The sequence below is a fragment of the Crinia signifera genome, chromosome 5 (genome assembly GCF_055691185.1).
Source record: "Crinia signifera chromosome 5, ASM5569118v1, whole genome shotgun sequence".
Classification (NCBI taxonomy): domain Eukaryota; kingdom Metazoa; phylum Chordata; class Amphibia; order Anura; family Myobatrachidae; genus Crinia; species Crinia signifera.
The window spans coordinates 137,544,602-137,559,049 of NC_139221.1; the positions used below are offsets into that span (position 1 = coordinate 137,544,602).

Consider the following 14,448-nt stretch of genomic DNA (forward strand, 5'->3'; position numbering starts at 1 on the left):
ACGTTTATGGTTGTGGCCAAAAAGTTACATTTTGATCTCATCACTCCACATGACTTTGTTCCAGAAGTTTTGAGGCTTGTCTCTGTGCTGTTTGGAGTATTGTAATCGGGATGCTTTGTGGCATTTGCATAGTAATGGCTTTTTTTCTGGCGACTTGACTATGGAGCCCATTTTTCTTCAAATGCCTCCTTATTGTGCATCTTGAAACAACCACACCACTTTTTTTCAGAGAGTCCTGTATTTCAGATGAAGTTATTTGTGGATTTTCTTTGCATCCCGAACAATTTTCCTGGCAGTTGTAGCTGAAATTTGGTTGGTCTACCTGACAGTGATTTGGTTTCCACAGAATCCCTCATTTCCACTTCTTAATCACAGTTTGAACACTGCTGATTGGCATTCTCAATTGCTTGGATGTATTTTTATATCCCTTTACTGTTTTATACAAATTACCTTTTCCCGTAGATCCTTTGACAATTATTTTACTTTCCCCATGACTCAGAATCCAGACATGTCAGTGCAGCACTGGATGAAAGATGCAAGGGTCTTTCAGGAGACCAGAAACTCACTGACCTTTTATACACACACACACACACACTGATTACAAGCAAACAGATCACAGGTGAGGATGGTTACCTTTAGTAGCCATTCAAACACATTTGTGTCAACTTGTGTGCATGTTATCAGGCCAAAATCTCCAGGGTATGTAAACTTTTGATCAGGGTCATTTGTAGTTTCTGTTTTCATTACGATAAACACAGTTGTTTGACAATAAATGGCTTCACCCAGCCACTAACCATGAGTGAAATAAAAGTTTGTGAGTTATCATTCATATTCTCTGACAAATGGCCAGAAAATCACAAATTCTGCTAGGGTATGTAAACTTATGAGCACTGTATATATATATATAAATGAAACACTCGCTGTAAAATGCATGTTTCGGCACTATACAGTACTTAATGTCTTGAGGATACAGAAAACATGCTGCCATCTTTTATGTGCATCATTTGGGGGTGCTAACCTCCTAAAGTAATCACTGAAGCAAGTCATCCTTTCACCATATCATTAACAGTAGAATGGAGATTTTTGCCCATGTTTTGATATAAACATGTAAGCTTGCATACCTCTAGATAGACAGACAGACAGACAGATAGATAATATGGTACTGTCAGGGCAGCCGAGAGGGGGGCTAGCAGGTACTAATTACCCAGGCCCAGGCTTGCTGGAGGGGCCCGGTAGTTGCCCTGGTCTGACCCCCCCTTCCCCCTCCGTCCCTCCTGGTATCAGCAGCAGCACACATACAGCATGTGCTGTGCTGACAGCAGGCTCAGCATGTGTTTCTCACAGACAGCGTGAGAACTCATGCTGAGCCTGCTGTCAGCACAGCACATGCTGTAGGTGTGTGCTGCTGCTGCTGAGTTTAGAGTTTTCTTTCACCCTCTCTAAACATTTTGGGGGCATGGCCTAAGCACAGGAGGTGGCCACACCTCCTACACTTAGGCCAGACCCCCCCCCCCCCAATTTTACCGGGGCCTGGAATTCCTCTTGACTGCCCTGGGTACTGTTGTAGTTTCACGGCGCCACTTACGTAGTCAGCGTTGTGTCCCTGTCAGCACCAGCGTCATGTTCCCACAGCCAGTGTTGTCAGTGTAGTCAACGTCCCTGTCAGCATCAGCGTTGTGTTCCCACAGCCAGCATAGATAGCATAATCAGCATCAGTGTGTATATTTGTGCCTAACCAGAGCTTATGCAGTTGACTTAGTCAGTCAGCGTTATGCAGTTACCTCTGTCAGTCAGCGTTGAGTCACACATGACAGGTGTGAATGTGTTCCTGAAACACCCCCACTATTCACACCAGCCCGAAGCATGGCGAGCGGATTCCGACCTGTTCATACCCCCCACTATCCATTTCGACGTGGGTTGATTTTATAAAGTGTTGCAAGCGCAGCTTGCCACCGAGCCCAAAGCAGGGTGAGCGCGGTGGATTACTTGACATGTATTCCGCTCGCCATGCTTCGTGCTCATTTTCCTCATCCCCTTGCGGGCTCACTGCCCTCTCCATGCTTTATAAAATCAACTCCACGCCGACATGTATATTGGGGGTATGAACACGTTGGGAGGACGCGTACCACGTCCCCTCGCCGAGCTGACGTGGATAGTGGGGATTTGAAATGGAGTCATTTGCTGGTAAGTAACATGGAGCGCTGGCAAATGTGTCCTTTATTGTGCATACGATGCTCTAGCACCTGCACCCCCCTTTGTGCATGTGCTACTGAACCCCTAACTGTCTCCCTGAGGCAGACACGGGCAGGGTTGCCGTTCCCTGCCGCACAAATTACTGAGATGCACTTGCGCATGAGATGCTCGTGCGTCCCAGGCACATGGAGCGCCTCTCCACCGCAGCCCGCTTGATCACCTCTCTATCGGCATCCACCAGTGTAGGTGATCTCGCAGTTAGAGTGAGAGGCTATCACTAGGTTTGCCAGGGATGCTGGGGAAAGAGCTGCAACTCGCGGAGACAGTACAGTGACTATGCTGCCTGACGGGGGACACTACGCTGACTACGCTGGCCTGCCATTGGCTTACGCTGACAACGTAGCTTTGCCTACGCTGACAACGTAGCATAGCACGGCACTGTGAAACTACACAAGTACCGATAATATTTATGAATTACCGTATATACTCGAGTATAAGTCGACCCGAATATAAGCCGAGGCACCTAATTTTACAACAAAAAAAAACTGGGAAAACTTATTGACTCAAGTGGGACCCTCACTCGAGTATAAGCCGAGGGGGGCTTTTTCAGCATAAAAAATGTTCTGAAAAAGTAGGCTTATACTCAAGTATATATGGTATTCTAATATTTGGAATGACATGTAGTAAATGTATTTAAATAAACAAAAAGGAATCTTACTAAATTATCTTTCTGTGTATTCCATTACATTTCATATTTATGAACCATTTCCAGTAACTGCAGAATTTCTTCTGACAATGACAGCTGTGTTAAGATTAATCCCACAAATGCCCCAAAACAAAATTAAATATTGCTCAGTGTGGGCATCCATTGTCACATTGATCTACAGTATGTAGCATATCTTATTATGTCAATGCATTAAATTGTACTAAAAAAATGCTTAATGTAATTGCTTGAACTAAAAATGGATCTTAAATCAATATCACATAACTAAATTAACCAATACAACATTGTTATATAGTTTTCAGATAATAATCTTCATAATTTATTTTGTCTTAAATTTTTTTTTTTTTTATTGATTTCAAAACTCTTATTCATTACACTCCTTGTTTCATATGAGAACAGTTCAATATTTTTGTTATAACAACATGTTTTTTTAAATATTTTTTTATGCTAGTTTTCATTAACTATTACATGTATTAAATGTCACGCAGTTTGCTATAAAGGAAATTGCAGAAAGTGCATATGCTGTACATTGTACAGTACATTTATTTTGTACATATTCAATCATTACTAAAATACAGAGCTATCTACTGTAAAAAAATATATAATTCTAAGGCAACGTATTTAAAATAAAAGTGCCACTTAAAGTATTTTTGTATTATATAGTATGTTATTGTATGTGAGTGGAATAAGTACAATTTAGGCATTGCAAAGTAATCAGGACTTTTTAATGCTAGTTGGATAAACAACAACAATTTTACAAGAAAGTACATTCCACAATAATTTTTATCTTAACTGCTTTATACTATTTTTTTTTTACCTTCTCTTCACCTCCCTATATTTTAATAACACTAGGTAAATCTCATTGGCACTTTGTCTTCACAATATGATTTCGCTGGATATACTAAGAGATGTATGTTATTATTGCGTTATTTTTTTAAGGCAAGGTCTAAATTTCTGTACAGTCCATACAGTCCGCTTATATTACATTTTAAAGGTTATTTATTGTTAAACTTCAAATTTGACAATATTATTTGACAAAACAAAACATCATATGGAGATTGGGGTTTCTATTCAATCTTCGGTACTCTTTACCTAGAAGGGCGCCCATCGCGGGCATTATAATGGCATGCGATGCGACCGATGCGATGCCCGCAATTTAACATAGAAATACTGTACATGTTAAAATGTAAATCGCGTCGGTCGCATCGCATGCGACCAAAAAAATCACATGCGATGCGACCGACGCGATTACCGCGATTTCCCATAGGGAACAATGTTAAATGTCCCCATTGACCCGATTTTACATAGGGAACAATGTTAAATTGCCCACAGAGGCCAAATAGGCACCCTGAAGTGTGAAATGGCCCCACAATTGTTAACGCCACCCCACGATCAACTTCAACCTGAAGCGTGGCGAGTGCAGCGAGCCCGCAACCTTTTCATACCCCCACTATCCACGTCAGCGTGGAGTTGAGAATAGAAAGTGTGGCGAGCGCAGCGAGCCACCGTGCTCGAAGCGTGGTGAGCGGACGCGGATACCTTCACAGGTATCCGCGTCCCCTTGCGGGCTTCACAGGTGTCCGCGTCCGCTCGCCAAGCTTCGGGCTCGGTGGCTCGCTGCGCTCGCCACACTTTCTATTTTCAACTCCACGCCGACGTGGATAGTGGGGGTATGAAAAGGTCGCTCGCCACGCTTCGGGTTGACGTTGATCGTGGGGTGGCGTTAACAATTGGGGGGCCATTTCACACTTCAGGGTGCCTTTTTGGCCTCTGTGGGCCATTTAACATTGTTCCCTATGTAAAATCGGGTCAATTGGGACATTTAACATTTTTCCCTATGGGAAATCGCGGTAATCGTGACGGTCGCATCGCATGCGATTTTTTGGTCGCATGCGATGCGACCGACGTGATTTTTTACCTTACGATGCCCAAGATCAAAATCGTGGCGCTGTTCTAGGTAAAGAGTACCCAATCTTCAAGTTCTGTATATATATAGCAATCCGCACCCCAATTTAGGAGCAGGTGACAGCAGTGGGGTGCACAATTTAATTTAACACACTGGGGCGAAATGTAATAGGGTGGGATATTTAAGACGTGCGATTTTTGGGTAAAAACGGACAAATTTGGACGTTTTTCAAAAAAATCTTACTTTTTGCCGCAAAATCACACATTTTGAAGTGGCGATATTTAGTCACACTTCAATTCGCATCCAGATGTTTTCCCATTGGAAAGTATCTAACTCGCACATGTAATAGGGTGCGATTTTTGGTAAAGGTTACCAAAAATCACAATAAAATTAGACCAGATTCTGGCTGGCGAATTTGACAGAACCATGCACAGATAGAAAACATACTCAACAGCCGTCTTCAGCGCTTCTCCGGGAGCCCTGCAGCACCCTTCCCACGGTCCGGTCTTCTGATTACATGTGGGGCTCCGCCCCCAGACCAGGACTTAGGCCCACCCACCAGCCAATGATGGTCCGGGAAAACCCCCATGCCGGACCATCATTGGCTGGTGGGCGGGCCTATGTCCTGGTCTGGGGGCGGAGCCCCAGATGTAAACAGAAGACCTTAGCATGGTTAGAGAGGTGCAGGGCTCCCGGAGAAGCGCTGAAGAGGACTGGTGAGTATGTTTTCTACCCACAAGTACCCCAGTGGATTCTACAAATCAAGGGGACCGATCTTCTATCATAACACAGATAGAGCTGGGCTCCCTCTTGCTGGCGAATCGCCAGACTGTCTCCGCTTGTGATCCATCTGACTGAAAAGCGCGCGCGTCTCACGCGCACATGCGTCTCAGTTTCCGGGCAGCAGGGCGACGGGAACCCTGTCCGTGTCCGCTTCAGGGAGACGGACAGGGTTAGGGGGGTGTGCGGGGAGGCGGTGGGGACCCCGGGTGACCGCCGTCCAACCGGCGGGGACCCAGGGCAAGCAGGGGATGCGTCATCGGAAGGGGACGCGCGCGCATCTCGTGCGTGCATGTCCCCTTTCGCAGATACAGATGGCGGATGGCAGGGGATGGCAGCTGGCGATTCTGCCTCCATCCCCTGCAAAGACAAGCCCGCCTCCATCTGCAGGTGAATATTGGATGAATGGGCTCCGTGTGAAATAAAGTTTTACTTTAAGTGTGTGTGTATTTATTTAACTATTTGTGCTACTGTGGGACTACAAGTCCCAGTGGGCACTTTATTGTCCCAAATGCTCGGACTTTTGATTCTCCAAGTCCCTGCATGTGGTGCAGGCTTGCTGGGACTCATAGTTCCACAGAAATACAAAATAGTTTTTCTATTTTTTACACAATCATCAGCTCGATACCCACTGCCCAGGGGTTCTGCACTGAATTCACACCGCATTTGGACGTGCGAGGCGTTCAAGTCCCAGCAGGCACTTTATTGTCCCAAATGCTCTGACTTTTGATTCTCCAAGTCCCTGCATGTGGTGCAGGCTATGCTGGGACTCATAGTTCCACAGCAATACAAAATAGTTTTTCTATTTTTTACACAATCATCAGCTCGATACCCACTGCCCAGGGGTTCTGCACTGAATTCACACCGCATTTGGAAGTAAGAGGCGTTCACACATGTGCAGAAACGCCTCTGCACATGCGCAAACACTAAACATTGGCTGTCAGAACGGAGCTGTCTGACTCAATCAGAATAAGGGCCATAGTCCTTTGTCAAGACAGCTTAACATGTCATCTCTACAGCAGGGCAGTGGGCGGCGCAATAAGCACAGCCTCGGGCGCCCCTTTTAAAGGTTATCAATACACATCTAAATTACATACACCTGTGTACAATAACTAACAGAAGCCCTTAGGTGTCATACTTACCAATGCCAATCCCATGTTGGTGCTGCCATTTATACTAACAACATCCACGAGTGGGTACATATGAGCCTGCTCCAACACTTCCGGGACCGGAAGTGATGTATGTGCATTCCACCCGGCCAGGACCTACAGCCCTATGTGTTACACAGTCACGGTGTCACATAGGGGTTTATTCTAGTTCATTCTTTCTGACAAAATCCTTCTTAGATGGACAAAACCATGTGCACTGCAGGGGGGCAGATATAACATGTGCAGATATAATTAGATTTGGGTGAGTTATTTTGTTTCTGTGCAGGGAAAATACTGACTGCTTTATTTTACACTGCAATATAGATCTCACTTTGAAGAAAAACCCCACCCAAATCTAATTCTCTCTGCACAAGATACATCTGCCCCACCTGCAGTGCACATGGTTTTGTCCATCTAAGAAGGATTTTGTTAGAAAGAATGAACTAGAATAACCCCCATACTGTGGCAAGCCAGAAAAGCTGCACATGCGCATAACTTAACAATATGGATGTGCGTTTCACGGCGATCAGGCCGCGGCTCACAGGGTATAATTACAGGTATCAGATCTTTCATCAACTGATCTGTAGAACATATGCACTGCCTAGTGTGGACACGCAAGTCATACACTCGCACAATACATAAAACACTATATATATATATATATATATATATATATATATATATATATATATATATATATATATATATATATATATATATATATATATATATATACAGAACTTGAATATTGAATGGAAGCCCCAATCTCCATATGATGTTGTGAATATTTCAATGTGGCAATATTTTGTTTTGTCAAAATAATATTGTAACATTTTAAGTTTAACAATAAATAACCTTTAAAGGTAATATAAGAGGAATGTTTGGACTGTACAGAAATTTAGACCTTGCCTTAAAAAATAATGCAATAATAACATACATCTCTTAGTATGCCCAGCAAAATCATATTGTATTGTATACTGTATTGTATTGTATTGTATTGTATTTTATATATAAAATCTATTATACTGTATATAGTTCTTGGGGGCATAACTGCAAATGAAATTATCAAAGTTCTTCAATGTTTGGATCTTCTGTGCCCATCTTTGCCGATGAACTCTGCTCCTCTTCATAGGGCAATCTACCTACCAAAGAAAGCACCAAGCAATGATTGACATACTTTCATCTCCAAGGCCAAACTTCTCTCAGGGACTTGATTGCCTTTTGTGAAACATGGGGTCAATTTATATTTGGCCTTGAACACTTGCCAGGACTCTTAATTGGCCTTGAGACATTTTTTTCATCCTACCTCTTGTTGGGTGTTCAGCCACCTGTACACTAAACATCTACATTATTACTATTCTCTTTATTAATTTTCTAATGTTTCTCTTATGTCTTCTTGTATATTCATATACATTGTACTTGTCTAGCGTACTATTTTTCTTTTGCTATGTAATTATTTTTTTCCTTATGGGCTATTCATATTCCTTCATGCAATCTGTTCAATGTGAGGAATAGCCATGTTTTTTTGTTGTGATTATGCGTACAGAAATATCTCTTATATTTGGTGTACAGGCAGTGTAAAATCTTAAGTAAATATAGCCCTTACTTGTATGTTTAGACCATCTTACCTTCTGGTTTCCACTTCTTAATATTGCATTGTTCTAATCCCAGCTTTTATTCTCCTTTTTTGCTACATGTCTCATACATTGACATATATTTTATATCTTCCCATATAAGCTCCATAATAATAGCTTTTCAAATTTCTGCATTAAAACAGGTGCACTAATATATTATCCCAAATTATTATGCATATTCAGATATACAATCAAATATATACTGTAAGTTTGACATATCAATTTAATTGTCCATGACCCGGTGTGGAGATATTTGTACTAAGTGGGAGAACTTAACAATTTTCCCTAACAACACTTCACAAATCAGAACCAAACCCACTTCTTCACAACTACTTATTTTTATTATGAAACAAGAGGGGTGGGATGATTTTGTTGGGAGACTTCAATCCCATTAAAGGTAGCCACCTAGGCATGCCTATACCTACGCATGTTTCACCTTAACAATTATTGTCCAGGAATTCTAAAGCTCTCTCCATACTAATGTAAAAACATATACTTTGACAGTGTGGGAGTTCTTACCAGATATACCTTTTTAATCTAGCCTACAGGAACTGCACATTAAGTGGTACATTTACTAAAACTTCTGAAAATGTAAAGAGGTGATGTTGTCCATAGTAACTGATCAGATTCTATAATTTCTCTGTTGCTTCCTAGAAAATGAAACACAGAATATGATTGGTTGCTATGCAATATAACCTCTTTTCATTTTTAGATGCTTTAGTAAATATTAACACACACAGACTATAATATAGTAAACTTCCCAGTGGCGTAACTATAGAGGGTGCAGGGGATGCAACTGCTATGGGGCCTTGCCGCTAGGGGGGGCCCGAGGACCCATCAGGCAATCCCCTGCATCCTCTATAGTTATGGCCCTGCCTGCAGTCTTTTATATATTTAGCCTTTTTTTTTCATTTAGGCAGTGTGCCGTGCGGTGCTGCGCTAGGGGCCTGGCACATAGTTCTGCCTGGTATTGTAGGAGCTGGGAGGCGGGGTAGGGTCAGCTCAGCTGTGTGGAGACTAGTGGGTGCTGCAGCTGTCCAACTCCTCTTCTTTTGCCGGGCACTCGCTGAGTTGTTACAAGCGGGTGCCCGACAGCTCCTTCGTATGTATGGTTATGCTGCGCTGGGATGTCAGATGGACAGCGGCAGTACCCAGCGCAGCAGGGAGTCGGATGGCTGCTGGCCCTGCTGTCAGTCACCCGTGCATGGATCCGGGTCGCTGCAGATATCACAGGATGCCACACGCATTCAGGAACAGGTAACTGGGTAGGGTGGAGAGGTGGTCAACCCGGTATCTGGAGGTGCTGACCTACAGTAGTTCTTGTTCAGCCCCCTCACCCCCCTGCATTCTCCTGCATGACATTTTCTCTCACGTTGCACCCCTCCCCCTCTCTCTTGCTCCTTCCACTCTCGATCTGACACCCTCTGTCTCCTTGATTTCTTCTCTCTCTCTCTCCCCCCCTTCTCACCCCTTTCTACCTGACACCCTGTCTCTCTCTCATTTACTCTTTTTCCAGGAAACACTCTTTCCCTCTGACCCCTCTGTTTCCTCTCCCCGACACCCTCTATCCTGTCCCCTAATTGTAGTGACTGACAACCGCATGGGGGGGGGGCCTAATCAAGAGTTTGCTATGGGGCCCACATAGCTGTAGTTACGCCCCTGTCCTTACCTATGACATGCTTTGATTTTTGTCAAATTACCTTGGTGGCTATTTTGAGAGAACTCAGCCTTCAAGGTTAATCTTCTGTACTTGCTATGTGGAAATCCTCCAATAGCTATGACCTACTGTACATCATGCTTTTTCTGCCCAGTCAATAACTTCACATGCTATGTTTTATATTATTTCCCCATACACTTTATACTTACTACCTACTGTTTCTACACAAAACTGTGGGACAACACCATATTTTTACCTTGTATTTCCTTATACCTGTATCTTGGTAGGATAACTGCAGTATGAATCAGCTTGGAGATGGGCATATTTACATCTCTTTCAATTTCCTTACTTCTATACTTGTCACAAAATCCATTATGAGCCAAAATCGATTAGGCTCCTGCTGCCTTGATCATTACGTTTTCAAGGTAGACATCTTCTATAGTAAAATCATTATAACAAAGTACAAATCTTTAGGCAGCCAGGTTGTAAAAAGCAAAGGATACCTAAATGATGTGCTTTATGATAGAGGAAGGCAGTGGCGTAACTATATAATTTGCGCCCCCCCGCCAAACTTTTTCGGCGCCCCTCCCTCCCCGGCGCCCCCCCCTCCCCTCCCCATACCCATACCTGACAGAGCGCTGCTCCAGTCTCCGCTGCGCTGCTGCCTGGCCGCATCTGTGGTCACTGTCCCGTCACTCGCTCCCGGCGCCGGCTCCTGCTGATAATGAAAAGAGACTCTTAGAAAATGGCTGCCAAAACTGTCTGCAATACGGGGGCAGCCATTTTCTAAGTGTCACTTTTCATTATCAGCAGGAGCCGGCGCCGGGAGCGAGTGACAGGACAGTGACCGAAGATGCGGCCGGGCAGCAGCGCAGCGGGTAACTAAAGCACCGCAGCCCCCCTGGCGCCCATAGTTACTCTGCGCCTCCCCGCCATGGCGGGGGCTGCGGTGGCCTAGTTACGCCAGTGGAGGAAGGTCTATGTTCCCCCACTCCATTTTACCTCACACACAATGGTTTCCAGAAGCAGTATAATAATGTATTGTTGAAAATCCATCAATTTTGGGGATTAAGATTTTTCTTTCATAAAATATATATTTTGAGAACAGTAAAATAGTGTACAATTGTTTAAAAGTTAAAAGTTAATAAAATAAAAGAAAATGACTATACATAAAAAAAGAAATGATGAAACTGTCCAGTCTCTTTCTATCTTTATCTCTCTTTTTCTTCCCCTCCCTCTCTCTCTCTCTCTCTTTCTCTCTCTCTCGATCTCTACCTTTCTCTCTCTGTGAGTCATTTCCTCAGGGTGTACTAGCAGCCCTGAAAAATTGGTCACAATCCAATATGTACAGTATAATTAAGTTACCATTTTGTATTTACTGTAAAAACGTGTAGAGTGCAGTTATATGAAGTAAATAGCAAGCATATTTCAGAGAGTGTCCTGAAACAAACCAGCACACCATTTTTGCAAAGGGTTTATTAAACTTAGTTAGATGAACATACTGCAAAATATTTTACAGAAGAATATTTTTTGACACACTTTACACTTGGCATCCATTATTCACGCTGTGCAATAACAGACATCCAGCAAAGCCACAATGAATCACATACTGTACACTGGATGAAATAAAGTCTGGTTGTTTATATGCAGCAGGTAGACAGCATATCAGATCTTGAGTTACAACAAAGCAGGTTTTCTATCCAGCAACACATGCAGTAGGCTTTACAGTATGGCTGCACTCCAAAGATCACTGATGTAATCCCAACATTTCCCAGCTATTTGCATAACCGTTAAAAGAAAATGGGAACACTAACCCTTTGCTCTGGAAAGAAATGAGGAAGTTACAGGTATTTAGCAGACAGTGATTCACAATACATCTTAGGAAAAACCGGACTGGATTCACTAACCCTGCTGCTGCTCTAAATCCAGGACTGGATCTTCCACATTCACTAGTGTCCCTGACGCTATGTTAGAGCTATTATATAACATTCAATGTATTAAAATAATAGTTACAACACTATAAAAATTATGGTAAAAGTTACAAAAAAATCTTAAAGAAAAAGTAAAAATCAGCTGTGCAACTCGGTCCCTGTCTAGCATTTCCCTTACTTTAGTGTCTAGTATAGTTTGTTGAATGTGAGTAAGCCACCACACAAGACCATTTTCAAGGACGGCAAGCAATCTCCTGCACTGCTTTGTATTTTTTCAAACTATATCAGAGTGCCCACAATGATAGGAGAAACACAAAGCACCTGATCCTTGCTATCCCTGGGTCCCTTTCACCTGCATAGCAGCAACTGCCTGCAAGTAAAGAGCTCATGAGGCAGAGAGGAGTGCTGCCATCTGTCATGAAATGTGACATCCTTCAGGAACAAGTCCCCAGCCACAATCAGGTTAAGAAAAAATAAGTATAATCAGTGCTAGCCAACATGATCTCAAAATATATGGGAGGTTAAGAGGAAATAGGTGATATGCAAAAGGTTTGTAACATATATATATATATATATATATATATACATATATATATATATATATATATATATGAAGAAAACAAGATACCCAGCGCAAAAGTCCTCAGAAGGAAATATGTCCACAGTATCAGTCAATGTGTGCAATCTTCTTCCAAAGGATCGTACCAAGATCCGAGTAGTACACTTGCAAAAAACCAGAGAAGAGACGCAACCATGAGCATATAATTCAAGACAAATTTACTGCACAATAAGGCTCACGTACATTGAAAGTTTAAATGAATATGCTTGCCAGCCTAGTAGAAGCCTAATCTCGGTGGACCTCCTCGAATTGTGCCAAAGCACCGCCACTCAGCCGCAGACCCAGGGATCCTTGAACCAAGCCTCAGGACTTCGCCGCACATGATCGGGAGCACCGGGACCACAGGTGGAAGACAGGACGTCACTCCGTCAGCAAGAATAAGCCACGCCCAGGGTGTGGCTTATTCTTGCTGACGGAGTGACGTCCTGTCTTCCACCTGTGGTCCCGGTGCTCCCGATCGTGTGCGGCGAAGTCCTGAGGCTTGGTTCAAGGATCCCTGGGTCTGCGGCTGAGTGGCGGTGCTTTGGCACAATTCGAGGAGGTCCACCGAGATTAGGCTTCTACTAGGCTGGCAAGCATATTCATTTAAACTTTCAATGTACGTGAGCCTTATTGTGCAGTAAATTTGTCTTGAATTATATGCTCATGGTTGCGTCTCTTCTCTGGTTTTTTGCATATATATATATATATATATATATATATATATATATATATATATAGGTTCAGGGCACAACACACTGATCATCAATGGGTTGGGAAGGTGCACAGAATTGTTAAATATATTAAATTATAGGGAACACAAAATGTTTAAAGATAAATATGGGAAGAAGTGGGAGGAACCAATTAGGTGGTGGTAATAACCTGCTGTGTGCTTTACTTTATTTACCTGATTACTGTCTCCACATGTATTAATATACTGTGTATATATATGATGCTGTTTTATTGATATGGGTAATGTGTTTTCAATTTTAAAACACTTTGTAAAATTATTCATGAAGGCCCTAATTCAGATGTAGTTGGAGGTGCTGCGTCCATTGTAAAGTACTGATTATTGGTACTTTGCGAACCTGCAGGACCTATTCTGCACATACAGGGATGGGTAATACAATGACTGATGCAGATTAGCATCGGACTGTCAGGGATTGATAATCTAATGATTTTTAGGGGAGGATAGGCTGCAATAGCCTCTGTTTTTCCAAAACTGCACTGCGGCATGCTGTGCTGGGCTATGACAGTAGGGAACCCTTTCAAGATTTTCCTATGGAGCCCTCAAAGTTCTAGTTACACCCCTGCACTAGAGTGCAAATTGCATAGCACACAATTTATAGCTCAAATCCCACCTAGCACACATCTCACCATGGGCGAGATTCTCTATTACAGAAATGTGGTAAAACCCCCGTTATCGGGGTTTTTACCGCATTTCTGTATTCTCTAACCTCCCTCCGCAGTGTCACCGCTGCGGAGGGAATCGCCAGCAAAAGCTGGCGGTTCCCTGCAGAAGCCTATGGGCTTCTTACCGCAGCAGTGTGTGAGGGATCCGTCACGGATCCCTCCTAGCATGCCCTGCGGCCGGCGCGTCAGTCTGCGCATGCGCAGACGGTCTCCTGGGTCATAGACCCGGAAGTCCAGCAACGGCGCCGCATCGCAAGGGACAGCTCTTACCGCAAGAGCTGTCCCTTGCGTTAATGACTGCATATTTTAGAAATGCGGTGGCCGGCGAAGAGGGCTGCGGATTTTAGAGAATCCCGCCCTATGTGTGGGCACCATAACTCCTTAGAATGTCGTAACTGGAATGTAGGCTGATGAAGACCTTATTGCAGATCTTGGAATTCAGTCTTTAAAATACAAGAACCAAC

General features: G+C 43.3%; 1 protein-coding gene across 1 annotated transcript in view; it reads left to right on the forward strand.

The window, feature by feature from the left end:
• Window positions 1–14,448, forward strand: part of LOC146080611 (cadherin-9-like) — a 266,660-nt gene that overhangs the window by 116,272 nt on the left and 135,940 nt on the right. The gene's annotated exons all lie outside the window — the stretch shown is intronic.